Source organism: Equus przewalskii, chromosome X, assembly GCF_037783145.1.
Source record: "Equus przewalskii isolate Varuska chromosome X, EquPr2, whole genome shotgun sequence".
NCBI lineage: Eukaryota > Metazoa > Chordata > Mammalia > Perissodactyla > Equidae > Equus > Equus przewalskii.
The window spans coordinates 65,637,188-65,663,441 of record NC_091863.1 but is presented as its reverse complement, the minus strand read 5'-3'; the positions used below and the strand labels follow the sequence as shown (position 1 = coordinate 65,663,441).

The 26,254-nt window shown below is 38.1% G+C and overlaps 1 protein-coding gene across 4 annotated transcripts in view; it reads right to left on the bottom strand.

Moving 5' to 3' along the window:
• Positions 1-26,254, bottom strand: part of LOC103566226 (uncharacterized) — a 396,238-nt gene that overhangs the window by 230,749 nt on the left and 139,235 nt on the right. The window lies entirely within an intron of this gene.

The following is a 26,254-nucleotide window of genomic DNA, read 5'->3' as shown; positions in this document are numbered from 1 at the left end:
TAGTGAGGGAATCTATTAAAAAGGACGTGTTCTTTTAGTCTTTGAAATTTTGAGGTGCAGGGACATTTTATTTAATTATGTAAGAAATAAATTTATGAGTATTTCTGGCCTGGTTCCAATAAGATATTTTGTGAAAAGATTATATTTATGGGACTTCTATGAAATCAGAGAACCAAATGCACATCTCTTCAATAATTACTTCTTCCTAATGTAAAATCTGTTATATGTTCAGATGTTCACTCTTAGTGTTTCACTTTAAATATCACAACTCAACCTAAAAATAGGTTATCCTCCAGTTTTCTGATGAATAGGTTTGTTTTGGTAGCATCCACCTCCTGCAAATAAGCTTGCTCTACATTTGTTGACTGTCAAAGTAAAATGTGTATTTGGGCATTTTTTTCCTTCTTTCAAAATGTTTTAGAATATGGAAACGAAATATAGAAAATGATGGGATCTACTCTGTTTCTGGTGAGGAAAATTGGCCCTGAGCTAACATCTGTGCCAATCGTCCTCTGTTTTGTATGTATGATGCTGCCACAGCATGGTCCCATGAGAAGTGCGCATGTCTGTGCCTGGGATCTGAACTGCCAAACCTCAGGTTGCCAAAGCAGAATGTGGGAACCCAACCACTAAGCCACGGGGCTGGCTCCCTACTTTTCTTATTTATAGAATTTATTTATCAGAATGAAATTCTCAATGCCAACACTTAAGATATAATCATCAGCATGGTTTTACTTCCATCTTCTGCTTCCCATTCTTCAACTTTTATTGATATAATGTGGGATTTAATATTATTGAAGTATACACTTTATCTTTCAAGAGTTTTTCAAAATTTTGTAAGTTTATAACCATATTAACGAAGATTATTTTGACAAGCTATGCTTTACTAGTTTCATCGCTCATTGCCAGTTCTTTTATACTATAACTTCTCTGTTCTTGAATTTTTTTTCATCCTTTTGTCAGCTGAAATACATCTTCCAATAATTTTAAGGGATTAATGGGTAATACATTTCCTGACTTTGTAGACTTAAGACATTTTTCAGTCATCAACTAACACAGATGGTTTTCCAAGGTCACACAGTTAATTATTAGCAGATCTTATCTGGGAAACAGAAGCCTGCTGATAGCCAGTGCTCTTTCTACTACATTATTAAACGTATTTGGCCCTAGAGGGATAGGGAAAGATGGGAGGTTTTGATGTATGCAATACTATCGTCAGTGTGGTGAAATAGAAAAACATTTAGGTCTGGTGTGAGGTCAGAGTTTGTGCAAATCATTTAAATGTCTCAGACTCTTGGTTTGATTGTTTGTCTCTCTCTAAAATGAGACACTAACACCAGCTTTACCTATGCATAGGATTGTTGAAGATATCAAATATTATACAACAAAGACCTATTATTATTTATATATAATTATGTATGCCAAAAAGAATCACCATATTTTAGGAATTCTTAATGACCAGACTCTAAATGGCAGGTAATCTTTACAGACCTAATGAAACATAAAAGAAATTAAACTACTAGTCCCTCTGATATTCTAAGTAAATTTGGATTGACTTTTCTAATGTAGTTTTTGAAAATTCTGTTAAGGTTAAACAATTGATAAATACTATCCTTTTTTTAGTTAATAATTCACCAGACCTCCTTTAGGAGTGAAGATCCGATACATGCCTTCACTTTTTTTGTTTTAAAATTATTTTTCAGAGAGCAAAGTTTTTATCAGTAAATCAAAAACAACTACATCAAGTAACTTATACTTTGGGAATGTTTATAATTGAGAAATGAAATCCCAGGAGTGCCATAATGGTGATTATTTTAGCATGGAAAGCTAACAGCAAATAATATTATTTAAACTGCAAAAGAGAGGGTCATGTTGAAAAATTTAAAAGCCATATATATTATCATACTATTGTGAATTTTTCATTATTATTAATTACACATATCAATAAATCATGAAGGTGTCTAATAAAAGTGTTTCTCAAGTGTTAGCCTGCTCTACAATATCGAACTGACTCTGAAACCATAAAGGTCATAGTGTGCCAAAAGAGGTATTTATTTACTTCAACCCCTTTGTGATTCTATAAGCATGCTGAGAGCAAAGAAAGATGACCTCTCATGTTTCCATTAAAATTTGAATTACAGACTTTTCAGATTTCGTTATGACTCATGAAATGAAATAAACCAATTCTTTTTTCCAGTTGACAGTTAATTATTTCTTGTTAGTATATGATCTTCATTAGTTTTAGAGAGTATAGAGCTTTCAAGAACTGACGACAATAACAACAGTAGAAAGAAATGTCATGTGTACATCCTTTAGCTCTCAGAAACACATTTTATCCATTAAACTGGAAGAGGAGTCTCTTCTCTATGTACCAGCTTCCTCCAAATATTCTTGATATTGCTGTTGGATTGATTATGTGTGCTGCATATTCTAACATTATTCTGCCCAATGTATGTGGGGCAGGAATAACAGCTGAATAAGATTATTGTAGCAGGCACAGTCATAATTTGAGAATGGAACGGATCCGTTTAGAGAATATTGACCCATACTGATAAGCCTAAGTGATTTTTTCTACCTAACAATATGCGAACTTTCTGAGGTTTCTGCAAAAGGTATTGTGAATTTGTGTGATTGAAAATAGGCTAAATATATCAGGTAAATGCAAACCAAAACCATAATGTGATACCACCTCACACCTGTCAGAATGACTATTATCAAAAAGTCAAAAAATAAGTGTTTCTGAGGATGTGGAGAAAAGGGAGACCTTGTACACTGTTGTAGAAATGTAAGTTGGTGCAGCCACTATGGAAAACAGTATGGAAACTCCTCAAAAAATTAAAAATAGAACTAGCATATGATCCAGCAATTCCACTTGTGGGTATTTATCCAAAGAAAATGAAAACACATTCAAAAAGATATATGCACCCCTATGTTAATTGCACCATTATTTACAATAGCCAAGATATGGAAGAAACCTAAGTGTCCATCAATAAAGGAATGGACAAAGAAGATGTGGTATATATATGCAATGGAATATTTCTCGGCCATAAAAAAGAATGAAACCTTGTCATTTGTGACAACATGCACGGACCTAGAAGGTATTATGCTAAGTGAAATAAGTAAGAGAAAGACAAATACTGTATGATTTCATCTGTATGTGAAATCTCAAAAACAAAGCAAATGAACAAAACAGAAACAGACTCACAGACACAGGAAACAAACTAGTGGTTACCAGAGTGGGGATGGGTTAAGGGATGGGTGAAATAGGTGAAGGGGATTAAGAGGTACAAACTTCTAGTGTGGAAATTAATAAACGGAAACCTCATTAAATTGGAGTCAGGAGGCAAAAAGGGGGAATTCTCACGCCTTACAGAAAAGCAGAGCCCAACAGGAAGAAGACGTCCTCTTCTTGGCAGGCAAGAGGTTCAGCGAATGAGAGACTATCACAATTCAGATGAAAAGCCACTACACCTTGAACTCTTTGTCTACAACAGACCTCCCAACTTCCTCTTCCCTTCTATAAAAGTTTCTCCACCTTTGCTACTAGGGGACTTGTACACGGGCCACCACGTTGCAGACCCCAAAATGTAATTCTCTGCTGATCCTGAATGAATACTTTTGCTGGAGAAATAATCAGCTGTCTACTTGTTTAAAGTCAACAGTTTAGTGGCCTGTATGGGGATCCAGAGAAAATCCCCGACAACTTGGAGACTGGTGAGTAAACAAGTGCAGTACCCACAAAATAGCACACTGAGCTCCTGCTTATTTTGCCAACCCTGGAGTTTGAAGGTTAGTCTTCCTCTTGGATCAGAGCTTCTGCCCTGGTTATGTTTGAGGCTCCCAATGCTTTATTCAAGTCTATTTCAAGGCTTCATCTTTTTCTAACTAAGGCCTTATTTTTCTGCAAGTACTTGAGTGGCACTTGGGCCTGACTCTTCGAATGAGGCTATTTCTTTGAACTGTGATAGATTTTGATCCGATTCCTTTTGAGAGTGAACTATTCCCAAACTTGGATCTGATTAGCCTTTGGTTTGACTTTTGGAATGTACATTGGAACTGTGCTGTCTAGCCTTCAGCCTGACTCCCTTGGGAGCAGACTGTCCCTTAGAACTGCGTTGATCAACCTTTGGTCTGATTCTCTTGGGAACTGGGCTGTTCTTTGGAACTGCAGTGACTTGACCTTGATCTACCTTGATGAAAGCGGACTGTTCTATTAGGACTGGCTGGTATTAAGGCTGCAGGCTGTTTGAGATGTTCAAGCTGTTTGAGTTGCAAGCTACTTAAACTGTTTGAGTTGTTTAGGCTGTATGAGAATTACTCTTTTACTCTAGAGAAAAACCTCTAAGAAATGAGATCCCAGTTATCTAAATATTTTGAGAGCACTCTCTCTACAGGGACCCTGGCAGATTTTAAATTTAAAAACCATGGTCATTCCTCATGCACATTTTTAAGTAAATGGTTTGATATAACCAGTAGTAATTTAGACTATCAATGGCCATTATGGGGAACTTCTGAACTCCCTAAACTTACTTTTCCTAAAGCTGAATTGGACAACCATAGCTCTGTAATTTTCAAAACTGAAAACTGAACGGAATGCCTCTTTCAATTGGTATTTTGAGGATTCGAAATGTTATCAGGAGTCTGAAATTTCCTCTTTGCAAAATAAAATGTTAAGATTAACTGAGGCAAATAAATGATTGAAGAAAGATAAAATGGCTTCCAAAGTCTCATGTTCCTGTCCTCCAGTGTCATCATGTTCCTCTTCCCCAGCTCCTCATGCTCAGGCTTTGCGTCTGAAGCCATCTTCCTCCTTCCCTTCTATACCACCTTTACCTCCTCTATACTCTCAGTTCCCCCATGCTAACACTCTTGCCAAATTTCCCCCTTCCCCTGAACCTCTCCACACTCCCTCTTCCTCTGAAGAGGAACTTGTCCCTCTAAAAATAAGCCTTCTGAGAATCCAAAGGCTTAACTCTTAATCTCTTTGGACTAAAGCTGAACTGTGAGCCATAGTCCAAAATTTTCCCAAAGTAACCAGAGAGGCTTACAGATTTTCTGAGGAATTTAATATAGTTATTCAAACTAATCAACTTGGTTTCTCTGACTTATATCAGCTGGTTCATATGCTTGTCAGTGAAGGCCAGGCCCAGCATTGGATGAAAACTGCTAATTGGGAAAATCCTGAAAGGTCTCTAGAATTACAACCGGGAGACCAACACGCTGGCTTAGCAGGCTCCAGCAATTGCTAGACAACTTCATCAGGCAATTCCTGGGGGCTTTCCTAAAGCCTATTGTTGACTGGAACAGAATTTAGGCTTATGCACAAAAACCTGATGAATCTGCTCATGACTATTACAATCAACTTCAGATTGTTTTTAAAGAAAATTCTAGTCTTCCTTAAGATATTGGTTCTACCCAGGTAGCTTTTAACTCTATGCTTATTAAAGGGCTGACCTGGGACCATTCCCTTATAGTAAAAAGAACCAGGATGGAATGGGAAACTACATCCATTCCAGATTTACTTAATCTAGCAAACAAACATTCTCGTGCTCTAGATGAGTTACCAAGAAGACAGACTGCTAAAATTCTTAATTTTCAACTCCAGTAAATGATGCCCCTAAACAAAACAAAAAACCTGGTTTCTGTTATTGCAGAGCCAATACATTGGAAGAGAGACTGTTACAAGTTTAAGCGCTTCAACTGCCTTCAGCCCTCTAACCAGCCTTTCCAATGTTCTCCAAATTTCCAATGATACGGCTATGAGGAACTACAGGGGCTCTTCCCAATCCTCCCTCTTACTCAGCTTGGAGAGACATTTCTCCAGATTGGAGATGAATCACTTTCTGTCCTGACACTGAAGCCACACTCTTCGTGCTCAACTCCACTACTATAAAGCAGCCCCTGCCTTGGAAGACCAAAACAGTTCAAATGGTAGGGATTTATAATAAGTCTCAATAGGTTTCTATCTCCGAACCTATTGCCTTTTATTTGGGCCCTTTGAGAGACACACACCCTTTTTCTCCTTAGTTCCTCCACCCCTACTCATTTACTAGGCCAGGACTTATTAAAAAAAATACCATGCCAGAATTTCTTTCTCCCAAAAGGGGAAAATAATTCTAGAATTTGACAGTAGTCACAAAACAGCCAGCCAAGTAAATTACAGGACTCTCTGACATCTTTCATTTGCTCCATCTCTGATAGTACTAGAGCTGATTCTGGAAATACTGACCATTTGTCCCTATTGAATTAGCTGCCACCCTCTTTATGGGCTAAATCTCCAATTTGTATTGGTAAAATTCACAGGGCAACTTTCATCAAGATTCAAACAGATCCCTCAAAACTTCTCCCCAGAATTAATCAATACCCTGTAAGTAAATAAGTTCTTCAAAGTATAAAGCCCATAACAGAAGATTACAAGGCTCAGAGCCTTGTACTAGTCCCTGTAATACTCATATTTTACCTGTGAGAAAATCCAAGGGTTGAGGGCGGAGATATGTCCAGGGCCTCTAAGCAATAAATAACACTGTTATCCATTCCCACTGGAAGCAAATTCTTTATGGTAATTGATTCATGTCGTGCATTTTTTAGCATTCCAGTTGATGAAGATAGTCAATACCTTTTTGCCTTCTCTTGTTAAGAAAAACAATTCACCTGGACAGTAATGCCTCAGGGTTTTACTGAGAGCCCTTCTTATTTCTCACAAATCTTGAAGGCTGTTCTGGATGATATAAAGTTCCTTAGGAGTTCTACCTTGTTGCAATATGTGGATGATTTGCTTCTTTGTTCTCCTTCCCAAGCCTCCTCAAAGGAAGACAACATCCACTCCCTAAAGCTTTTAGCCTTAAAAGGGACATAAGGTCACAAAGAGAAATTGCAGTTTGCACACACCCCGGTTCGATATTTAGGGCATCAGATATCAGAAAAATGGCTGCATCTATATTCAGATATGCTTCATAGTGTCCTAGGTTTCCCAAAACCCAAACTAAGCACCAACTGTGAGGTTTCCTCAGGCTAGTTGGTTATTGCCAAAACTGGATTCCAAATTACTCTTTTATGTCCAAACCTCTGTATGTTTTATTAAAGAACAAGAAGTCCAACCCATTTTATGGGAAAAACAGGACAACATAGCCTTTAAGGCCTTAAAGAAGAGTTTGATGAACCCACTTGCCCTTGAACATCCCAATTATCAGATTCTTTTTTTCCTTTTCGCACATGAAAAAGAAGGGAAAGCCCTCGGGGTACTCACCCAAAAACATAGGGACCATCAACAACCCACAGGGTATTATAACCAGGAACTGGACCCTGTGGCACAGGGATAAACCCCCTTGCCTTAGAGCCATTACTTACACTGCCGTTTTGGTTAAGGCCACCGAGAAAATCATTGGTGGGATGCTTTTAAACCATTTTTGTACCTCATGCAGTAGAAGCCCTCCTGAATTCTCATCACATTCAACATATTTCATCTGGTGGCTGACCTTCTATGAGTTCCTTTTGTTAACTGCTCCTCACATAATTCTTTTATGTTGTAATAACCTTAACCCTGCTACTCTTCTCCCCACCATTACCAACGAAGTTCCTCATGACTGCTTAATGCTGACGGATCATCTCCTAACTCCTCGTGATGACCTGCAGGAAATTCCTTTGAGTAACTGACTTCTCATGATTTACTGATGGTTTTTTATTTAAAAGGTGACCATGACAAACATTATACTGGGTATACTATTGCAAGTTCCTCTTGATATCACTGAGGCAGCACCTTTACCTATGGCTACTTTATCCCATAGGCTTGTACTTTAGCCAAGGGCAAAACTGCCAATATTTATACAGATAGTAGACATGCTTTCAGAGTAGCTTGTGATTTGGGAATGTTGTGGAAGCAACATGCTTCTGTACTTCTAGTGGAAATAAAATTAAAAATGTCCCCTATGTATAGGGGTTATTGGATGCTATAAATCTACCTTCTACTTTAGCTATTATTAAGATCCCATGGCATTCTAAACTTGACTCTCTGGAAGCTAAAGGAAATCATCTTGCTGATATTTCGACAATGAATGCAGGCCTTAAAGGAGCCAACAACAGTCAAACCTCTGTTATAGTCCAAAGGGATATTTCCCCAAATGATAGCTTAGAAAAATTGACTAGAGAAGCCCAACAAATGGCCACAGAAAAGGAAAAACAAGAGTGGAAATTCAAGAATTATTGATTTGATAAAAAGAGAAAGCACTGGTTCGGAACAAATAACAATTCAGTCTTACTGGAAACTCTAAAATTTCTACTTCTGGATCTTGTCAAGATGGCCATGTAGGTGGACTCTGAACTTACCTCCTCCCATGAACACAACCAGGTTACAACTATTCTTGGAAAAATTACCCCTGAGAGAGAACTGAAAACTGAATAAAAAGAACCCCCACAACAAGGGACAGTCCTGACTGAGGCAGAAATTCCTTTCTGGAGAGAAAAAAGCCACCTCTGCAAGCTGCAGAGCTTCACAGCTGATTGGACAGCAGCAAACCTAAGGTATGCAGGCTTACGTGGATGAGTGGGGACCTGAACAGGGGCATGTTACCACTATAAGCATACTTCGGACTCAGCACAACTGAGATGAGTCTCATAATATCTGCCTTCACTGGTTATTAACTGCAACAGGGAATACCCCCAGAAAAGCTATCAAACATAAGCAAAAAAAAAAAAAAAAACCCAGCTCTTAAAGGGCCCAAGCACAAATTCACCCATCTCAGAAAACAACCTAAAATCACCAGAAAGAGGCACAGTCCTTTGGTGAAAAGAGATTCATCTGGTAGGTCCTGGGTGCATCTTGGTGAGAGGTGAGATCTCTCTGGGGACTGAGGCATTGGTCCCAGCCGTTATTGTGACCTAGTATAGGTGTGCTGACACAGACACTGGCAGACACCATTGGAGTTCTTTCCCTGGCCTCTTAGCCCAGGGGTCTGCCACACCCACTAGAGTGCAGATTTAATACAGCTCAGCCAGGGCAGGCAGCCTGCCCTAGGGACTGGTCCCACCCAACAGCAAGCCCTCAGCCTACTTGTGGGCCTGCATAGACTGGGTGCCTCTATCCTTTGCAGGAAGGTGAGTGTGTCTGCCTCTGTGGAGCAAGGCCTGCGTGAGGAGCAGGTGGAGTGTGGGGGGCATTGGTAGAGAGTGTGGGGGCCTCTGCAGTGGGGTGACTGGGTATGGTCCAGGGGGTCAGAACATGTGCATGGGCCAGGACTGTTGATGGTGTGTGTGGAACTGTAGGTGGGGGCTTATCAGTGGTAGAAGACCTGTGCTTCTCAAATAGCCTCATAGGGGACTGGCCTAGTTCCAAAGCCTGAAATAGTTGGGTTCTCTCATTCCTGGGGCCAGCCCCACTCAGCTACAATCCTGAGAGAGCTGAAAAGAGCCTTGCAGGTTGTAAGCCTACAGCAATTGTAAGCCCCTGAGCCTAGCAACCAGCCACACTGGAGGTATACTCACTTAACAGAAAAACTGCAACAGGAGTGTGCTATTAGACCTTGCATCCAAGTGTGCTGGGGCTCTCCAAACCTTATTTACAAACAGTTGGCAAGGGGGGAAGCCTAGATTCCCTGGGTGCCTGCAGCAAGAGCAACCCTGCTACAGCAGATGGTCACATGTAGCCCACACAGGGGTCACTCCTGAAACATTTGGAATGGGTGACAAGAGGAAAGCATACTCCTGGGCCTCAAAAAGTGTCTCTTAAAATAAGCCCACTTCTCTAAGATTAGGAGCCACGGATGACTCACCTGATACACAGATATAAGCACAGAGAAAGAGGCAAAATGAGGAGGCAAAGGAATACATTCCAAGTAAGGGAATAGGACAAAACCCCTCAGAAAAAGAACTAAATGAAAGAGAAATAAACAATCTAGAAGGAAGGAAATAATAAAAATCAGAGCAGAAAAAAATGAAATAGAGCCTGAAAAAAAATAGAAAAAAATCAATGAAACCAAGAGCTGGTTTTTTGGAAAACAAAAACAAAATTGACAAATCTTTAACTAGACTCACTAAGAAAAAAAGAAAGAAGGCTTAAATAAATCAAATCAGAAATCAAAGAGGAGAAATTACAATGGACACCTCAGAAATTCAAAAGATTATAAAAGAATACTATGAAAGGCTATACGCCAACAAATTGGATAATCTAGAAGAAATGGATAAATTCTTAGACTCATACAACTTTCCAAAACTAAATCAAGAAGAAATAGAGATAGACCCATCACCAGTAGGGGATCAAAACAGTAATCAAAAACCTCATAAAAAATAAAAGTCCAGGACCAGATGGCTTCCCTGGCGAATTTTACCAAATGTTCAAAGACTTAATACTTATCCTTCTCAAACTCTTCCAAAAAATTGAAGAGGAGAGGAAGCTTCCTAACTCATTCTAGGAAGCCAACATTACCCTGACATCAAAACCAAACAAGGACAACACATACACACAAAATTACATGCCAACATCACTAATGAACATCAATGCAAAATTCCACAACAAAATACTAGCAAATTGAATACAACAATACATTAAAAAGATCATACACTATGATCAAGTGGGATTTATTCCAGGGATGCAGGGATGGTTCAACATCTGAAAATCAATTAACATGATACACCACATTAACAAAATGAAGAATAAAAATTACATGATCATCTCAATAGATGCAGAGAAAGCATTTGACAGGTTACAGAATGCGTTTATGATAAAAACTGAACAAAATTGGTAAAGAAGGAAAGTACCTCAACATATTAAACCCACAGGTAATGTAATTCTCAATGGAGAAACATTGAAAGCTATCCCTCTAAGAACAGAAATCAGACAAGAATGCCCACTTTCACCACTCTTATTTAACATAGTATTGGAAGTCTTATCCAGAGAAATCAGGCAAGAAAAAGAAATTAACGGGCTCCAAATTGGAAAGGAAGAAGTGAAACTGTCACTATTTGCAGATGACATGACTTTTTACATAGAAAACTCTAAAGAATCCACTAAAAAAATTTAGAAAAAATAAATGAATACAGCGAAGTTGCAGGATACAAGATCAACATACAAAAATCAGTTGCATTTCTATACACTGACAACGAAGTAGCAGTAAAAGAAATTAAGAATACAGTCTCATTTATGATTGCATCAAAAAGACAAAAATATCCATGAGTAAACTGAACCAAAGAGGTGAACGACCTGTGCACCTAAAACTATAAAACATTGTTGAAAGAAATTGAAGAAGGCACAAAGAAATGGAAAGATATTTCATGCTCTTTGATTGGAAGAATTAACATACATAGATGTCCATACTTCCTAAAGCAATCTACAAATTCAATGAAATCCCTATCAAAGTTCCAACAATATTTTTCACAAAATAGAACAAAGAATCCTAAAATTTATATGGAACAACAAAAGACCCCCAATAGACAAAGGATTCCTGAGAAAAAACAACAAAACTAGAGGTAGCACATTCCCTGATTTCAAAATGTACTACAAAGCTAGAGTAACCAAAACAGCACGGTACTGGCACAAAAACAGACAAATAGATCAATGGAACAGAATCGAGAGCCCAGAAATAAAGCCACACATCTACAGACAACTAATGTTTTTTAAACTTTTTATTATGATTATGGTAGTTTACAACCTTGTGAAATTTCAGCTGTACATTATTGTTATTCGTGTTGTAGATACACCACCTCACCCTTTGCACCCTCGCCCCACCCCCCCTTTCCCCTGGTAACCAACAATCAGTTCCCTTTGTCTATATGTTTAACTTCCACCTATGAGTGGAGTCATACAGAGTTCATCTTTCTCTATCTGGCTTATTTCACTTAACATAATACCCTCAAGGTCCATCCATGTTGTTGTGCATGGGACTATTTTATCAGTTTTTATGGCTGAGTAGTATTCCATTGTATATATAGACCATATCTTCTTGATACAGTCATCAGTTGATGGACACTTAGGTTGCTTCCATGTCTTGGCTATTGTAAATAATGCTGCAATGAAGACAGGGGTACATAGGACTTTTGGAATTGCTGATTTCAAGTTCTTTGGATAGAGATCTAGTAGTGGAATGGCTGGGTCATAAGGTATTTCTATTTTTAATTTTTTGAGAAATCTCCATACTGTTTTCCATAGTGGCTGCACCAGTTTGCATTCGCACCAACAGTGTATGAGGGTTCCTTTTTCTCCACAACCTCTCCAACATTTGTCACTTTTTGTTTTGGTTATTTTTGCTATTCTAACAGGTGTAAGGTGATATCTTAGTGTAGTTTTGATTTGCATTTCCCTGATGATTAGTGATGATGAGCATCTTTTCATGTGTCTATTGGCCATCCATATATCTTCTTTGGAGAAGTGTCTGTTCATGTCCCCTGCCCATTTTTTGATTGGGTTGTTTGATTTTTTGTTGTTGAGCTGTGTGAGTTCTTTATATATTATGGAGATTAACCCTTTGTCGGATAAATAACTTGCAAATATTTTCTTCCAAACTAGTGGGTTGTGTTTTTTTGTTTCAATCTTGTTTTCCCTTGCCTTGAAGAAGCTCTTTAGTATGGACAACTAATTTTTGACAGAGGAGCCAAGAACATACAATGGAGAAAGGAAAATCTCTTCAATAAATGGTGTTGGGAAAACTGGACAGCCACATGCAAAAGAATGAATGTAGACCATTGTCTTACACAATACACAAAAATCAACTCAAATGGATTAAAGACTTGAATGTAACATCTGAAACCATTAAACTGCCAGCAGAAAACACAGGCAGTATGCTCTTTGACATCGGTTTTAGCAAAATTTTTTCAAAGACCATGTCTGACCAGGCAAGGGAAACAATAGAAAATATAAGCAAATGAGACTAAATCAAGCTAAAAAGTTTCTGCACTGCAAAGGAAACTATCAACAAAATGTAAAGACAACCTAACAATTGAAAGAAGATATTTGCAAACCATATATCAGATAAGGAGTTAATAACCAAAATATACAAAGAACTCATACATCTCAACAACAAAAAAACTAACAACCCAATTTAAAAAATGAGCAAAAGATCTCAACAGACATTTCTCCAAAGAAGAAACACAGATGGCCAATAGGCACCTGAAAAGATGTTCAACATCATTAACTATCAGGGAAATGCAAATCAAAACTGCAATGAGATATCACCTCACTCCTGCCGGAATGGCTATAATTAACAAGACAGGAAACAATAAGTGTTGGAGAGGATGTGGAGAGATGGGAACCGTCATACACAGCTTATGGGAATGCAAACTGGTGCAGCCGCTATGGAAAACAGTATGCAGATTCCTCAGAAAATTAAGAATAGAATCACCATATGATCCAGCCATTCCACTGCTGGGTATTTATCCAAAGAACTTGAAAACAAAAATGCATAAACATATATGCACCCCTATGTTTATTGCAGCATTATTCACAATAGCCAAGACTTGGAAGTGACCTAGGTACCCACCAAGGTACAAATGGATTAAGAAGATATGGTATATATACAAAATAGAATGCTATTCAGCCATCAGAAATTATGAAATCTGGCTATTTGTGACAACATGGATGGACCTTAAGGGTATTATGCTAAGCGAAATAAGTCAGAGGGACAAAGTCAATATATATGATCTCACTCATAAGTAGAAGATAAAAACAACAACAAACACATAGCAACAGAGATTGGATTGGTGGTTACCAGAGGGAAAGGGGGGAGGGAGGGAGGAGGGTGAAAGGGATGACGAGGTACATGTATGTGGGGATGGATTGTAATTAGTCTTTGGGTGGTGAACATGATGTAATCTACACAGAATTCGAAATATATTATGATGTACACCTGAAATTCATATAACGTTACAAACCAATGTTGCTGCAATAAATAAATAAACAAACATTAAAATTTCCACTTCTAACCACTGTACATGCATTAAACCATTGGTCTACTGAGAAAATAATAACATTTGTGAATCAATATTGGTGGGAAAATATTAACAAGACTACAAAACAACCTACCTCACTTGTCTCACTTGTCCAAAATACAATCCAGAGAAGCGTGTTCATAGTGCTCCTGGACATTTTAAACTGCCTAGTGGACCATTCGAGGTTTGGCAGATGGATTTCATATAACTTCCCCATCTCCTGAATATAAGTATGTTTTAGCCATGGTTTGTATGTTTTCTCAGTGGACTGAAGCCTTCCCTTGCAGAACGGCTACTGCCTCTTCTGTGGCTAAAGTCCTTTTGGAAAGGATTATCTGTACCTGGGGAATTCCTCTTGACCAAGTTCCTAGTGACCAAGGAACCCATTTTACTGGTCAGGTACTTCAGTAACCCTGTGCTGTTTCGCTGGTTTTACATTTTCACTATGCTTACCATCCTTAATCCTCTGGTTCAGCAAAACCCATCAATGGCAATATTAAGGCTCATTTGGCAAAATTTGTAGAGACCCTCCAAATACCTTGGCCCAAAGCATTGCCATTGGTCCTTCTAAATCTCAGATCCACCCCCTTTGGAAGTTATAAACTCTCACCCTTTGAGACAGTCACAGGATGCCCAATGTATTTGACTCCTGCCTCTTTTGACCCATAGCTGATATAAGAAGATATACTCCAATGCTGAAAGGGCCTAATTGCTTTCATTAAAAATAACCACGTTTTGGTAAAACAATCTTTTTTTTCACAGTGCACCACAAGGAAATGAAGACCTTACGCATCACATCTTGCAACCTGGAGATTTCATGTATTGGAAAAGACACCTCCAGAAGGATTGTCTTCAACTTCACTGGAAAGGTCCCTATTAGGTACTGTTATCTAACCCTCATGCTTCAAAACTCCTGGATTCAAAGCCTTCAAAGACTCTTGGATTCACGTGACACGCCTAAAGATAACACCAAACTCTGCCTGGACCTGCCCATCATCTGGTGACTTGAAGGTAAATATTTCCCAGAACTGAAGCAGATGACATCTGATGAGATAAGACATCTGGACCAGGCCAGTTGGCGTTTTGTCTGGCAAACCTTTGATGATGACGTAATTCCTCAGATCTCCAATGCCTATGATCTTGAAAACTAATGGACTTTAGAAAAGAAAAATTCCTGAGAGTTCTCCCTTCTACCCCTCCTTGTTACTCAAATGTGACCTCAACAAGTTTCCAATATCTTCACTTTCCCTCTGATGTGGAGCATGACACTCAGGAAATATCCTTCCTGGCTTCAAAGGAGAAAAGGCTGCTGAAACCAGAAAAACCTGACTCTTGATCAGAGATACCTTCAGAGAATGACCTCAATAAAAAGGGGGAAATGTAGAAATTAATAAATAAAAATCTAATTGAATTGGAGTTGGGAAGCCAAAAGGGAGAACTCTCACACCCTACATCAACAGCAGAGCCCAACAGGAAGAAGGAAGACTATCTTCTTGACCAGCAAGAGGCTCATCTGATGAGAGACTGTTACAACTCAGCCGATGATAAGCCCCTATATCTCAAACTCTTTGTTTACAATAGCTTTCCCAACATCCTCTTCCCGTCTATAAAAGTGTTTCTCCTCCATTGCTGCTAGGGGACTTGCACAGGGCTCACCATGGTTCCAGACCACCAACTGCAATTCTTTGCCGCTCTCAAATAAACCCATTTTTGTTGGAGAAATGACTGGCTGTCTATTTGTTTAAGGTGAACACCAGATATAAAATAAATAAGTTATGGGGATGTAATGTACAGCATAGGAAATACAGTCAATAATATTGTATTAAGTTTGTATGGTGAAAGATCGTGACTAGACTTACTGTGGTGATCATTTTGTAATCGTATATAAATATCAAATCACTATTGTATTCAATTATACTTGTATGTCAATTACACTTCAATTAAAAAAAGAAAATAGGCTAAATATTACACCAAATCATTTTCTTCATTTGGACATCATAGTCTTGTAGAAACGTGGAGGAATCATTTTAAATTCCACAGTGTGGGATGGTGCTTATTGCTAAATTAGGGCTCTAATATTTCTTTGTTTATATCTTGCATCATAAAAAAGATCTATACGTCCCCAGACCTGGCCTTACACAACTTAACTACACAGAAGACAAAATATTTGTTATACTTTCCATTTAATTTTTCAGTTATCTACTGAGTGGAGGCATCCACCTACTTTGCCATTTGCCTAAAACCAGCCATTAATACACAAAGATTAAAGTCAAAAGATGGAGAAATATTTTGTTTTCAGGACCCAGCAGAATAGACAGTAACATAAATGAAAGACAATGTAATATAATGAAAGTCTATTATGATGCAAATGACATTATATAGGAAAATTTTCTCCAAGGAGCTTAAAGTCATAATGTATATAGTGCTGATAAATGGCAGACTTTTATTAAAAATATCTACATTTCTTAGTGATTATCTGACAGAAGCTTCTGATGCTTAAAAATAGAGCACATCCATAACAGTTGTAATTTCCAGAAGCAATATATTTTTAAAAATAAAATTAGTGGCTTTCATTAATGAAAGTATAAGCAGTATAAAAGAGTTCTCAAGCACTTGGATGCTCTTTTCCAGCACTAGGCTTGAAGTTAGAGATCCCCAAAATTTACTAACCATATAACTGATCCACTCAAGATTTAATTCTCTTATTTGTAAAATGATATCCTTAATGAAATCTCTAGATTATAGTCGAAGGTTGAAGGTTAAAAATGCTGTTATAGTTGAGTATAAAATAGATTGATGTGAAATAACTCTTTAAACTTTAAATATATAGATATAATTTATTCTTTTTATGACTATCATCATTAATAATTATGAAAATAATCACATATCACAAAAATATAACCTAAAAGTTTTATGATTAAAAAATGCCAAAACAGAAACATTTATAAGAAAACATTCTTAAATAGGTATTTATTTTCTTCCTTTTTCCAGCACAGGTTACTTGCAAGATTTAAAAAAGTCATTTACACATATTTGTTTACTTCTAAAAAATGTTCATTCTTTACCATTTATTACTTCCCACTTTATCCATTTTTTCTCTTCCATACACTATTTTCATGACAAAACTATTGCCCACAATTTCATGCTTTTAATTGTTTTAGAATTTCTTTCATCCCTCAGTAGTAAACAATGCCATCTCATTAGTTTTTCCTTTCAGACATGACAATGCATGCATTCTCTTCAATCTATCTTACTAAATCCTTCATCCCTATGTGTACAGAAAACCAGTCCCTAAATACCTTTTCATACATACATTTTTAAATCAAATTCTTCTTTCTATGACTTTCTCCATAGTGTGTTATACCTCCAACATATAGAAATATCACATTTCATTTAACCAGGCTCTTATTTTACATTTCATATCAAACTACACATTTTTTTAATATTTTACCCAATATTTCTACTATGTGCAGCCTTTTAGAAGTCTTTACTTCATTATCTACTAATCTTCATATTGCTGGTATGTATAAATTCAATAAGGGCGGGAACCATGAATGTTATTGTCTCACCATATCTCAAGTCTCCAGAAGAATGCCTGACATGCAGAAGGTGTTAAAAGTATTTATTTATTGAAGGAATGAATGAAGGCGAACAACATATAAAGGGTCAGGACACCCATGCTTTAGTTCTATCACTTCCACTACATAACTCTGTAACTTTGATCAAATTATTTAACCACTCTATCTCCATTTCTCAACCCATAAAATAGAAATAACAAACCCTGCTCTACTTCATAGAATTATTGAATTGATGAAAATGAGTAAAAAGAAAGAAACAATATTTGGAAAGTATTTTAAAATACATAATTTATAATCACAATGTATATACATCTTCATAGCCAATTTTTGGCGCAGTATTCAAAAGGTAAAAAGAAAGATAATTGCTTTGCAATAAACATTTACTTAACAGTGATAAAATGATTTTGCAAAATGCCTCCCTACACCCTCTGCAGAAGCCCATACTGACATGTCACTGGAATATTTAATTTATATTCAGTAAGGGTAATTTTGAACTCTGATTGTGTATTCTGATCAATTACAGCCAGTGAACTACACCCCAACATATTACAGTTTGACATTTTCCTAACACTTAATGAGTCTTCTCATTATTCCTTATCCAAGTCTCTAATTAAAACACCAAAAAACAGTGAGTCCAGAGAACAATCCTTTCTGTATTTTCTCCTTGTTGACTAAGAAGCCACTTTCTGGGAACAACACACTTATTCCAGTTGTGCATCCTTTTCAGATTCTTTAAAAGACATATAAACTAAAGGATAATATTGCCTAAATATGCAACATAGTGAGTTCCATATGTAACTTATTTCCAAGAATGCTCTGGGCTCAGCAAGGCACGAGTCCAACTGATTCAGTACGTGGGAGCCCATAAACAATGTGTTATTTTACACTAAATCCTGGAATAAGATCCAATGCAAGTGTTGAGAAAAGTCATCCATCATCCCTATACAAAACATTCAGTTTACTAGTGTGGGTTGCACTAAACCCAGCGAAGATCAGCCAAATGATGCCCATTCAGGAAATGGAAGTGTTTGTACAGCTAAGCATAGAGCGGGCATCAAAGCGTGGGTGAGAGGAGTTCTGAGGAGCAAATGATATAAGGCCAGATATATTCTATAGAAGAAATTGATAGAACGACGAGAAGTAATGTAATTTAGAAGAAAAATAAAGTAACATACAGAGAAGATATGGATTAGGAGAGAAGTGACAAGTCTGAGGATGCCCTAGTGGCTGGTGAGGTGGCAGAGCTTGCTTGAGTTACTAAAAATATAATCCTGATGGAGCAGCAAGATGGCTGAATAAGATGTCCCCTGCTCATATCCCCCCTCACCCACAATAATTTGGCATCCATCCATGAAAAAAAAAGTCCTTTTATAGACTCTTTGGGAACCAAGTAGGAAATTATGAAACCCAGTGCAGTCCAAGACCTAGGAGAGCCATTTTGAGAAGGCAAGCCCTCACCCAGGTGGCTGACCCACCACATGTAGTCCTGGCTACAGACTCAGATATAGCTATGTACCCCCTGAGGACTCTGCTACAGCCCTATTTAGCTTTGGTCCTGTCACCAGCACCATATGCTAACGGAAAAGAAGGAGTCATGCCCACCCACACTTTGGGTAATAGGCATACAGACCTTGGTCTCAGGTGTGGATCCTGAAGTGGCTGGTGAACCAGCTTCAACCCCTCCTAGCTATGGTCTGGGAGTACCTGGATATAAGCCTGCTAAACTTGATCCAACTGTAGATTCTGAAAGGGCCCTATAACTTGGCTTTAGCCCATCCCAGCTGCAGTCCACAAAGAGTCCTGGTGGCACAGGGGGCCATCAGGAGATACTCCCGTCTATGTGCCTAGAGATCCTGAAAGGGCCCTATACTTAGCTCCAGGCCCCTCACAGCTGCAGTCTGCCAGCAGACGTGTGGATTCAGGGACCCACTGGGAAATACTCCTATCTGTAACCCTGGAGATCTTGAAAGGGGCCTATAATCAGGTCTAGCACCTTCACGGCCATAGCCCACCAGTAGACCTACCAGCCAAGAGACAAGACAGGAGAAACACTCCTGTCTGTGCCCCTGGAGATACTGAAAGGTCTTATACTTGGCTCTAGCCTCCTCACAGCCACAATCTGCCAGCAATACTGTGGGTCCAGAGACCCAGTGGAAGACAGTCCTATCTGAAATCCAGGAGATCCTGAAAAGGCCTTATACCTGGCTCCAGCTGCAGTCCACCAGCAGACCTACTGGCCCAGGGACTCAGCATGAGATACTCCTGTCCGTTCCCCTAGAGATCCTGAAAGGGCACTATACTCAGTTCTAGCCCCTCCCAGCCACAGCCCTCAAGCAGTAATGTCCCAGGGACCCAGTGGGAGACACTTCTATCTGTGCTTCCAGAGATCCCGAAAGGGCTTTAAACTCAGTAACAGCTCCTCCCAGCCTGTCTGTAAGCAGTCCTGCCAGCAGAGGGACATGGGAGGTTACACACATGTCTGTACCTCAGGAGTACCTGAAATGGACCTCTCTCAGCTCCAGGCCCTGCAGTTACAATCAGGGAGCAGTCCTACCTAGCCAGGTACATGGCAAGAGACACACAAATCCATGCCTCCAGAACAAGGTCTGCAGACCGCAGTCTTGGCTGTGAAACCCAAAACAGCCCTAGGGCTCAGTTCCAGACCCTCCTGGCCATGATCAAGGGCCAGTCTTGCCTACCCAGGAACCTATCCAGTGACCAGACAGGAGTCCTCCCAGGGACCTGGCAGGAGCCACACTCATCGACACACCTAGTAATAAGCTGGCTCTCTGAGGGCCCTGAAGCAACTGTGGGCCCTGAAGCAGACCCTTATCCCAGCACCACTCTACTGAACAAAGCACTAGAGTCAGTCTTATCCACCTAGGGAAAAGACAAGATCACGTCTGCCTGAGCCCCTGGTAACAAGCTCACCAACCATGGCACACTGCAGACCCAGAGACAGCCTCATAACTGGCTCAAACCCAGCACAACTGTAAATCTGAAGGTGATCCCATTAGCATGTGGAACTGATAGGTGAAGGTTTTTCCCTGTGGACCATTCTGTAGAGACTGGAAGAGGTGTTTGATCCTTCAAAGGTGAAGACACCAATGCCAGGCTACATAGAACATGAAGAGTCAAGCAAATACGACACCACCAAGGGAAACTAACAAAACTCCAGTAACTGAACCTGAAGAAATGGAGATCTATGATGTGCCTGAAAAAGAATTCAAAATAATCATCTTAAAGAAATTTAATGAAATGCAAGAGAACACAGGGAGACAACTAATGAAATCAGAAAAACAATGCATGAACAAAATGAGAAGTTTAATAAATAGAAACTGTAAAGGAGAGAAAAACACAAATGCTAGAGTTGAAAAATATGACAAAACTGAAAATTTCAATAGAGACCTTCAATAACAGCCTTGATCATGCAGAAAAAGAATCAGTAAGGCAAAGACAGATGATATCATCCCAGACAAACAAAAGCTAAGGGAGATCATCACTACTAGACCCGCTTTAAAATAAATGCTAATAAGAGTTCTTCAACTAAAATGAAAGGACGCTGAGTAACAACGAGAAAACATAAAAGCATAGAACTCAGTGGTAAACATAATATATAGTAAAATTCAGAATATCCTATCAATTGAAGAGTGATGTCACCAAGATGGCAACATAAGTCATTCCTGACTTTGCTCCCCCTCACAGGAAGAACAACTAACAACTACTCATGAACAAACACCACTGAGAGAATCCTAGAACATGGAGTTCTGGCTGAAGCATCCCCCTACACCACAGAGATCAAGACAAACTGCATCAGAAGAGTAAGAGAAGGAGCTACACACTGATAGCACTGCCCTTCCCCCAGGCCAGTACACCACCATGTGGAGAGGTTTCCTGAGCTTCTGGTTCTGCTAGTGGGAAAAGAGAGCCCAGGGAGGACAATCAGCCTCCTCAGCATTGTCGGTCACTTCATGGGAGCCCCTACTCTGGTCTTGCCCCACTGGAATTGTAGGGAAATCTGCAGGGCTCAAACACTGGAAATCTGACTGTGACAGAGAAGTGGCAAAGGCTTGCAACAACCAGCATGTAGATCCTGGAAGACCAAGTTCCTACCTGCAGTGCCCAAGTAGTAATCCTAATCAGTGGTTTTGCTTATCTGCAGAACCAAGCTGGTGGCACACTCTGACTGCAGAACTCATTAAAGTGCAGATCTGCCCAATTCAGGTCCTCAAATGAGGAGTTTTACCAGCCCTAGAGCCTTTTTGGCCCACGCTCAGGCAAGGAGCTGAGTCATAGCCCCAACTGTTGGGGAGAGTGTCTCCCAGCCCCATCTGGCCAGAGGGGCTGGCAAGAGCACCTGGAAGCTGTGTAGCCCACAAGTGATTGAGCCGAGACGCAGGCAGGCAGAGTTGATCACCTGCAGAGCAAAGCCTGTACTGAGCATGGAGAGTCTACCTGCTACAGCCAGGCAGAGAGATTAATTCACAGCCAGAACACGTTAATACTGTAATGGTGGTGTGTAAATCACTTTTGTTTCTAGTATAAAAGTTAAAAAACAATAATATAAAAAATAACTATAGCTATAATAATTTGGAGGCACAATATAAAAAGATTCAAGTGTGACATCTGTAACATAAAATGTGGGGTGAGAAAAAGTAAGAGTGTACAGATTTTGTGTGTGATTAAAGGTAAGTTGTTATTAGCTTAAAATGCACCGTTATATCTATAAGATGTTTTATGTAAACCTCATGATAACCATAAAGAAAAAACCTACAACAGATACACAAAAGAGAAAGGAATTCAAGCATAGCACTAAAAAAGGAAGACAGCAAGAGGGGAGGAAAGGAGTAAAGGAACTTAAAAACAGTCAGAAAATAAAATGGCAATAGCAAGTCCTTACATATCAATAATTACTTTAAATATAAAGGACTAAATTCTCCAATCAAAAGACACAGAGTGGCTAAATGGATTAAAAAAACAAGATCCAACAATCTGATACCTACAAAAGACTCACTAGAACTCTAAGGACATACATAGGCTGAAAATACAGGGACGAAAAAAGATATCCAATGCAAAAGACAACCAAAAGAGAGTAGAAGTGGCATTACTTATATAGGACGAAATAGTTTCAGCCAAAATCAGGCACAAGAGACAAAAAATGATACTACATAGTGAAAAGGGGTCAATTTATCAAAAGAATACAAAATTGTAAATATATATGCACCCAGTATGGGAGCACCAAAATATTTGAAGCAAATACTAACAGAACTGACGGGAGAAATAGACAGCAATAGAATAATAGTAGGAAACTTCAATACCCTGCTTTCAACATTGGACAGATCATCCAGACAGAAAATTAATAAAGAGAAGGGGTACAGGAATAACACTGTAGACCAAATGGACCTAAGAGACATACACAGAACATTCTATCCAACAGCACCAGAAAACACATTCTTCTCAAGTGCACGTGAAACATTCTTCAGGATAGATCATATGTTGGACCATAGAGTAAGCATCAACAAATTTAAGAGGATTTAAATCATATTAAGTATCTTTTCTAACTGCAACAGTATGAAACTAGAAATCAATAACAGGAGAAAAACTGAAAAAAAATTTTAAAAACCGTGAAAATTAAAAAAAACAATGGGTCAAATAAATAATCAAAAAGAAAATCAGGAAGTATCTAGAGACAAATGGAAATGAAAGCACAACACACCAAAACCTGTGAGATATAGCAAAAGCAGTACTGAAAGGGAAGTATATGTGCCTACTTTTAGGAAAAAGAAACATCTGAAATAAACACCCTAACTTTAAAACTCAAAGAATTAGAAAAGGAAGAACAAACTAAGCCCAAAGTTTGCAGAAAATAGGAAATAATAAAGGTTAGAGAAAAAAAACAAAATAGATACTAGAAAGACAATAGAAAAAAATCAATAAAACAAAGTTGATTTTAAAAAATAAATGAAATTGACAAACCTTTAGCTAGAATGACAAAGAAAAAGAGCAGACTCAAGCAAAATTATAAATGAAAGAGGAGACATCAGAATTGAAACTACACAAATACAAATGCTCATAAAAGGCTACTACTAGCAATTATATGCCAAAGAATTGGATGACATAGAAGAAATAGATAATTCCTAAAAACATACACCTACCAAGACTAAATCATAAAAAACAGAAAATCTGAACAGACCAATAATGACAAAGGAGATTAAAGCAGTCATTAAAAACTTCCCAAGTGAGAAAAGCCTAGGATCAGACAATTTTATGGGAGAATTCTACCAAACATTTTAAGCAGAATTAATTCCAATCCTTTACAAAATCATCCACAAAATTTAAGAGGAGTGAACACTCCCAAACTCAATTTATGTGGCCAGCATCACCCCAATACCAAAGCCAGATAAGAACACTACAAGAAAGAAAAACTACAGGCCAATCCCTGATGAATATTGATGCAAAAATTCTCAACAAAATTTTGGTAAATCGAATTCAACAGCACCTCAAAAGTTTTAGAAAACACGAATAAGTGGGGTTTACCTCTGGGATGAAAAGTTGGTTCAACATATGCAAATCAATAGATGTTATATACCACATTAATAGAATGAAGGATAAAATCATATGATCCTCTCAATAGATGCAGAAAATGCACTTGAAAAAATTCAATACCATTTCTTGTCAAAAGCTCTCAAAAATAATTGGGTATAGAAGGAACATACCTAAACATAATAAAGGCCATATGTGACAAGCCCAGAGCTAACATCATACTCAACACTGAAAAGCTGAAATCTTCCCTCTAAAATCAGGAAGAACACAAGGATATCCACTTTCAGCACTCCATTTCAACATTTACTGGAAATCTTAGCCAGAGCAATTAGGCAAGAAAAAAATAAATAGCATCAAAATAGGAAGGAAAATGTAAGATTGTCTGTTTGCAGAAAGCATGATCTTTTATATAGGAAACCTTGAAGATTTCACCAAAAAGCTGTTAGAATACATGAATTTAGTAAAGTTGCAGGATACAAAATCAACATACAAAATCATGTGCATTTCTATACACTAATAATGAAGTATCTGAAAGAGAAATAAAGGAAACAACTCTATCTATAATAGTATGAAAAACAGTAAACTTCTTATGAGCAAATTTAATCAAGGAGGTGAAAGATCCGTACACTGAAAACTATAAGTCATTGATGAAAGAAATTGAACAAGACAAAAATAAATGAAAATATATCACATATTCATGAATTGGAAGAGTTAATATTGTTAAAATATCCATACCATCCAAAGCTATCTATAGATTCAATGCAATGCCTATCAAAATCCCAATGGTATTTTTCACAGAAATACAAAAAATTTTGAATGGGACCAAAAAAGTCTCCTAATCACGAAAGCAATCTTTAGAAAGAAGAACAAAGCTGGAAGCATCAAACTTTCTGATTTCAAACTATGTTACAAAGTTGTAGTAATAAAGCAGTATGATACTGGCATAAAAACAGGCACACAGACCAATGGAGCAGGTTTGTGAGCCCACAAATAAACCCATGAATATATTGCCAACTAATCTTTGACAAGGGAACCAAGAACACTGAAATGAGAAAAAGATAGTATCTTCAATAAATGGTGTTGGGAAAACTGGATATTCGTGTGCAAAAGAAATTGAAATTGGACCTCTATTTTATAACACTTACAAAAATGAATGCAAAATGGATTAAGGACTTCAACATAAGACCTGAAACTGTAAAACTCCTAGAAGAAAACACGGAGAAAAATCTCCTTGACATTGGTCTTGGCAACGATGTTTTGAATATTACACCAAAATCAGAAGCAACAAAAAGAAAAATCAAAAGTGGGCCTGCAGAACAAAAGAAACAATCAACAAAATGAAAAGGTAACCCACATGATGGGAGAAAATATTTGCCAACCATATGTCTGATATGGGGTTAATATTTAAAATATATAACGTGCTAATATAACTCAATAACAAAAACCAAACAATTAAATTAGGAAATGTGCAGAAGACTTTAATAGACATTTATCCAAAGAAAACATACAAATGACTTACAAGTACATGAAAAGATGCTCAACATCACTAATCAGAAAGGAAATGCAAATCCATACCACGATGAGATATCATATCACACCTGTTAGCATGGCTATTATCAAAAAAGACAAGAGATAATAAATGCTGGTGAGGATGTGGAGAAAAAGGAAACTTGTGCACTGTTAGTGGGAATATAAATTTGTACAGCCACTATGGAGAACTGTACGGAGGCTCCTCGAAAAATTAAGATAGAACTACCATATAATCCAGGAATCCTATTTCGTGGTATATATCCAAAGAAAATGAAAACACTATCTCAAAGAGATATCCACTCTCCCATGTTTATTGCAGCATTATTCACACTAGCCAAGACATGGAATCAATCTAAGTTCCCCTCAACGAATGAACAGATAAAGAAAATATGAGATAGATAGATAGACAGACAGACAGATCGATGATAGATAGATATAGATATAGATATATAATGGAATATTATTCAGGCAGAAAAAGGGAAGAAATCTTGCTATTTGTGAATAGTGGATGGACCTTGAGGATATTATGCTAAGTGAAAGATGTTACAGAATGACAAATACTTTATGATATCACTTACATGTGGTATCTAAAAACATAGAACTCACAGCAACACAGAGTAGAATGGTGGTTGCCAGGGGCTGAGGGCTGGGGGAAATGGGGAGGAGCTGGTCAAAGTGTAGAAACTCTGTTA